Source organism: Schistocerca cancellata, chromosome 9, assembly GCF_023864275.1.
Source record: "Schistocerca cancellata isolate TAMUIC-IGC-003103 chromosome 9, iqSchCanc2.1, whole genome shotgun sequence".
Lineage (NCBI taxonomy): Eukaryota > Metazoa > Arthropoda > Insecta > Orthoptera > Acrididae > Schistocerca > Schistocerca cancellata.
The window spans coordinates 277,326,880-277,333,497 of record NC_064634.1 but is presented as its reverse complement, the minus strand read 5'-3'; the positions used below and the strand labels follow the sequence as shown (position 1 = coordinate 277,333,497).

Genomic DNA, 6,618 nt, shown 5'->3' with positions numbered 1-6,618 from the left:
TGTAACTGTCTTTTTCTCGTTATTTGCTCATTTTTTCGCTGTTCGATTTGAGGTTAATTTTTGCCCTAAGATTCTGCCGCCCTAGGCTGCTGACCCGTCTTGCGGAATGGTGAAAAGGGGCCTGAGGATATGAGTTCACGGTTTCCGTTACTGCTGGCAGCTTTCACGTTGAACACAAGTGATTACCATTTGTTGTTGATAACACAGACAGGCACTGTTCAATCATAGTATGCAACTATGCTTTTCCAAGCGAAGTCTCCAAACCGTGTCAGGTGCACGGCATATGTATCGTAGACCCGCAAACTAGGCCGCGCTTTCCTTTGTCAGCTGTTAGTATCTTTAAATTTTTCATCAAACTGATGTAAAACAGTATTTTTGAATTTTTGAGAACTATAGTCAATGGCGTTTTATGCCGATAAGTCACTGAGACAAAAAAGCTTCAGAAAAAAAGGAAAAATACGGGACGCCTGGTCACCTTACAACTAATATAAGTTGGTACGAATTACATGAAAATCACAGACATTCAAACTAGCCTGAAGCAGATGCGAAAGTTAGGTGGACCTTTTGTAACATGTAATGAGATGTTATGCACAAGTCAACTGACCTTTCGTGACAGGTAATGAAATGTTATGCACAAGTCAACTGAAGATTTATTACCAAAAAAAAATGTTGTATTTATATGTAGCATAGAGTTAGTAATTTTGACTTTATGTTATCACCGCATATGCAACTGTAACTTATTTTGTGAATTTATTGTTACCGTAACGTAAGTACTTGTCCAAGCAGGCCCAGAGTTATATCTGTCAGTAGAACGAGAAAGGTGAAGTGTCATGCTGGTGCTAATGCAGACAGTAAATTATGATACATGTATTGTAAACATTGTAATTCACAACTTCGTTCTCATTGTCGTCTGAAATTTTCATAAAAACCCCTGCAATTCCTTTGAAATACATTTTAAAAGCGCACAGCTTTAACATTTTCATTCTGGAGTTAATTTAACGACACGAAACATATTTCTGACTCCTTCACCTAACTTACTGCTAAAGTGAAGGTCACATGGTGGCACGTCTTTTTAGCAACGGGCAAGTCAAATCACGCACCTAGTTGTATCGTCCTACCAACATAACTACGATACGGCGCCATGCATCCAAATTTCGCTGAAGGCAGTAGTTGTTGGCGACAGTGACAAAACACGATCGTGTCACGTGGCGTTGATAAACACAAGAAGCGCGCGCACTCACGAAGTGATAAGCTTGTCAAGTCAGGCTTTTTAGTGCAAGAGCGTTGTTGTTTTATAATGTTTTTGTTTACTGCTTGCACTTAAAAATGTTTAGTGTGTATTACTGTGTTCAGTGATGAAATGTGCAGTGAATCTATCGTGTGGTTACTGTTTCGGGGCACGAAGAATCGGTATGTTTACATCTGCTCCCAGTCAATGAATCAGCTGTTGGAAGCTTAGAGGTAAATCAGAATAAGTGATTAATTCATTCACTTGTACGATTACATGTGTCGTCATTCTTGACATCTTAATACGCGACGTAACGTACAACTTGTCGCAAGATACACCTAACCTATACTGGTCTTTGTAAATTCGAATATCAGAACATATTTCAGTAGTTCAGAGTTTTTCTATTTGTTGTGCCAAATGGGAGAGAAGAGTCTTACTCAGAAACTTGTATATCTAACCAGCTGTGTTCATCTGGTAGCTGTTTATATGCAATCTATTACAAATTAAGCGGTAGTGGCAATGTCATAAAGTTGCTCATGAGAACACCAGCGCAGAAATGTACATACAGAAGCCTATTATAGACATAGTGGTCTACAAAACAGAAAAAAATCTTCCATAATGTAAATGGTTAACAGTAACAGTTGGCCCAAATGATTGATTCTCTAATCCTATCGTTAATTTACCCTTGAGTTATTGTTTAGTGGTTTCTCAAGTACTAGTGACAGATTAATTTACTGTGTACGGATTCTTCATACTGTATAAAAGATGATTTCCCAGTCGCATGTGAAAGCTTTTGCAACTGTGTTATATACAGTTTACATTTTCGGTGTCATACCGCTCTTTGAAGTTTGGGACATTTCATTTCTCATATACCGGTACATACAGCAACTGAAAAACAGCACACTCATGTCTAGGAGACGAAAGTGCTTCGTTGTTAGCCAAACATTCAGCAAGGAAAATACAGCTGTGATATACTTTGTGTCTTCCCAACTTATTTCTGATTTATGTATCAAGCATTGCACAAAAACATGAGAAAAGTGTTGTTAAACATGAGGAAAGTGTTGTTATTGGTACTTGGAGCCTCATGTTTGTAGCTGGCAGCAAAAGTGCAGTGTAACTATTGGTTCATAAAAATTTGCTGTTTGCATTGACAGTTATATTTCAAGGATTTATATTAATGTTTGACAGTTGGGCCACATACGTGACAACATTTTACAGAATTGTGGATTTCCCTCCATTAAACAACAAGTGCACATGTTAGACACTATCCATAAGTTTTTGCACATTTGTAGGATTGCCCATGACATGATATTTATACATTCAAGATATATCCACAAGTTTTTGTGCACAATTGTAATAATGTCCAGCATCATAGTTTGTGCGGTAACAGCGGGGCACAGTGCTTGGATTGATATTATGGTAGGCTAATTCAAGTGTTCAATATGTTATTAGTGTAACTGTGAATTCTTTGGTCACATTCCACATAAAATTTGAGTGGCACATTTTTGTTTATTGGCAAATTGAAGTGATTCGTTACAGTGCATGTTTAGCATGGACTGCAAAAGGAGTGGAATGAGGTGTCCTGAAAGAACATTGTTACTGGTTTTTAAAAATGTATGGCTGAATATAGTCACAAAATATGTCTCCCACAAAAAGTGTATGACAAAGGCAGCCAGCATGTGAAAGAGACAGTAATCATATTAAACAAGGTTCCTGAGATATTTATGTTTTAAAGAATCTGATGAGTGGATCAGTACTTAAAAGAATGGTTTGAGAATCAGCCTTTAACATGACTTTGTGCTCTGGTAAGGTTTCATGTGTGTGAAGAATTCGTAGCCTCACTGTTCTTCAGATTTTGTATCAGGTTGCTGTCAGACATTGGCATAGTACCTCCAACAGTCATATACTAGTAAGAGCACTGTGCTGTTTTTAAACAACCTTCCACTTCATGAAATTTTTAACTTTGATTTAGAGTTCACATGCATGATGAATGTGAGAGTAAGTGAAATAAACTGGCCTGGTTATTGAAATGGTTTTCTCAATGCTCTATTGATAATGATAGCAAATTTGAAGTACAGGTATGTAAAAAAGTGGGAATCATATCAAAGAATAATGATCTTTTGTCTGTGAGTTTTACAGTTTTTTTGCTTAACTAAACAGTACCGAAGTACACACACGAGACTAAAGAAAATTGATAGAAATAGGAAGTATTACATTGTAAAATGCTAGACTTGTAGCAAGGATGAGGTGAAAAAAAAAAACAGTCTGTCCATTTAACTTTAATCTTGTATTGTTTTCAAGAAGCATCTAAGCAATTATTGGGATGTCACCCTCAGTAAGTTCATGACTGGTTCCTTCTATATCATTAGTCAAAACTGCTGGAATGTAATAACAGAGAGTGGAGTTATGTTTAAACAGATAAAATAATCAAGATGTGAATTCAAAATTAGTGTTCATGGCTGTGTTACTTTTGGAACCTAATGGCAGATACCCTGTGTGCTTCAGTGCTGGGGTACAAGTCTCAGCTGGTCTTATGATTTTTTTTTTTCTAGTACTTGTCACTTCTTTCATTTCTTACAATGATGTGTTTATGTGAAAATGCCAAACTGCACCATGATTCAGAGTCCATGTTAAATCGTGGGCTTCCTATAACTCGCCGAGAAATAACCTCGAATAGGAATATGCCTAGTAAAACAATACTGTTTAAACAGTCTTTGCTTTAAGCACAGCTTTGTTTTACATTTGACAGAGTCCCTTAGAGCTCTCATGCTCCTAAATTACAAAACTCATATATGAAACCACATTTTTTGTCATTATTACTACAATACAAAATCAGATAATGCATCTCAGTCCTAGCAATACAACCTCTCTTTTTAGCTGCATGTCTCAGAACATTCAATGAATCTCTTGGAATTCCAATCTGCTCTGTTGCCACACTGCAAGTTGTTGCTATTGTGGTTATCTGTTTGTGTAAGTATAACAGGTTACTGAGCTCTCTGCTGTTGAAAAATTCATATCTATGTGCCAACTGCATTGTAATCCAAACCCAATGTTCAAAATAGACATCATCAGCAAAAAGCAGCGAAAAATAAAGTTTTGCATTGGATTTGCTTGAGATGTTTATGATGAGATAACAAAGCTAATAATATTTTTGTCAACAGAAGTAACAATCTAAATTAACCCTTTTCTTCAACTCTTGCAGATTTGATTGTACCAACGAATTTTCATTCAATTTATGCACTGTTTTTTTCTTTTTCTTTTTTTTTCTTTTGTCACTGGTCACACATTCTACTACCTAAATGCCAACTTAAGACTTTATTATACTGCAGAACAGCTGGTATTAATTTATGTTTATATATAAAAAGTTAGTTTAATCTTTTTTGTGGCTAAAATCTGTGTCAATAGATTCTTAAGAGCAGTGGTCGGATAGGAGTAGGCTAGTTCATTTTGCCGTTCATTTTTTAATGTTAGCTGTTTATGAATGAATGCTCCTGAATATCAGTGTTGTAGATATCTTGGCAGCAAAATGAATATAGGAAAGAAACACACTGCATTCCTGAAAACCAATAAGCGGACTGTTGAACGTTCTCATCAAATTGATGGACCACCTGTCAGTAATGCCTTGTGTTCTCCCATGGTCTGGGTCATGTAGGGCTACCTTGGACAATAGCATGTTGTGTAGAAATCAACAAGCTTAATGTTGCTACTTTTCCTGTTTTGGTGTCCAATTTCCAAGGATGAGATTTTATACTTATTACAATTTGAGTTTTGTACTTGTACATATACATACGTGCTTTACAAGCTTATCTTTCACTATTAATTAAGTCTTGCAGGAGCTAAACAGATGGACACAACATAACGTATGGAGTTTCGAGATTGAGGAGTTTGAGGTACTGTTTATGGGGAGAGCACTGAGGAAACCATGTCTGTATGAAAGTAGATACATATGTAATAATAACTGGAGTGTGAGAAACAGAGAGGGGAGAATGAGTCAAGAAGTGGAATTTGGGGCTAGACGGGGGACTAGTGGAGATTGATACTAAGAATATTACAGGACTGAAGCATGTGTTGGAGGGTGTTTATTACTGGAACAATTCTGATAAGTTGGTATGAGGGGTGAATATCCAGATGGAACATGCTGTGAAGTAACCAATTAAGTTCAACTATGCCATAAGCTTACTGATTTATATGCCTTGACAGTAGATGATCGAACTTGGTATTGGTCATTGTTGAACATTAGCCATTCATATGGTTGGTTGGCGATAATGCTCACATAAAAGATGTGCAGTAGTTACAACAAATCTGGTGTAGTTGCAGTTTAAGTAGGTGACTGTGCCTCTAATGGGATAGTGATAAGAACGAATCAGTTTGATGAAATTTTTTCAGGTTATCACCTGAGTCACAATGTAGTGTTGTCACAATGTTATGATGAGTTTTCTACATTTACATATACATACGTGCTTTACAAGCCACTGTATGGTGCGTATTGGAGGGTATCTTGTACCACTACTAATAATTTCCATTCCTGTTCCAATTGCAAATAGAGGGAGAGAAAAACAGCTGTCCACATGCCTCCATGTGAGCCCTAATTTCTGTTACCATATCTTAATCTTCCTACATTGGCGGCAGTATAATTGTTCAGCAGTCAGCTTCAAATGCCGGTTCTCTTTAATTTTCTCAAAATTGTTCTGTGAAAAGATTGTCATCTTCCCTCCAGAGATTCTGACTCGAGTTCATGAAGCTCGTGCGCAGACTTGCATGTTGATCAGATGTACTCATCATTTTCAGGTGAAGTTCCCATCTCATGTCCAATGTGTTCCTTTGTAGCCACTGGACCACGGACTACTCCACCTAGGGCTCAGTGGTTTGGCCAGTCACATGCCTCCAGAAGAGATGTTGACGGCAGCATTGGTGGAGGGTGGGTGGGAGATGTTGAGATAGAGGGGCAGACTGTGCATCGAACCCTGGAGTTATTTGTCTGTTCTGCCAACTGCATTCACTTCAGTGATATCCTGGTGTATTTCTGCTAACAGCAGAGGCAGCTGGTGAAGTAATCGAACAGCTCCAGAATTCGACAATGGGGCCTCCTCCACTATGCTGAGAAGCACTCCCTCCCCCAAAACCACCACTAACCACAGTGTCTTTTACAAAAGGCAAATGAGTGATCCATCTGTTGGTCCTGGCAGAGGAATCGGGTCCAGGGACTATAAGGGAACAAACCAAATGTGAGTCCAACACATTGACTGAAGATGTTGAATAAGTAACTCATTGAAACATTGCAACAACATGTTTCTGCAACTTGACTGATAATCCGAGAGGATTTCATCAATAAAATTCACCAAAAAAGCCCACATTCCCATGTGGATCAGTAAATTTTGTGTAAATCCATA

The 6,618-nt window shown here is 37.7% G+C and overlaps 1 protein-coding gene across 1 annotated transcript in view; it reads left to right on the top strand.

Annotated features, from left to right (window-relative positions):
- The first annotated feature begins 1,242 nt into the window (after nt 1–1,242).
- The window catches only part of LOC126100869 (uncharacterized), a 547,315-nt gene continuing 541,939 nt past the window's right edge, over nt 1,243–6,618 (top strand). The window contains exon 1 of the mRNA XM_049911536.1: nt 1,243–1,461. The gene's annotated coding sequence lies outside the window, so the exon portion shown is untranslated. The remainder of the gene's footprint in view (nt 1,462–6,618) is intronic.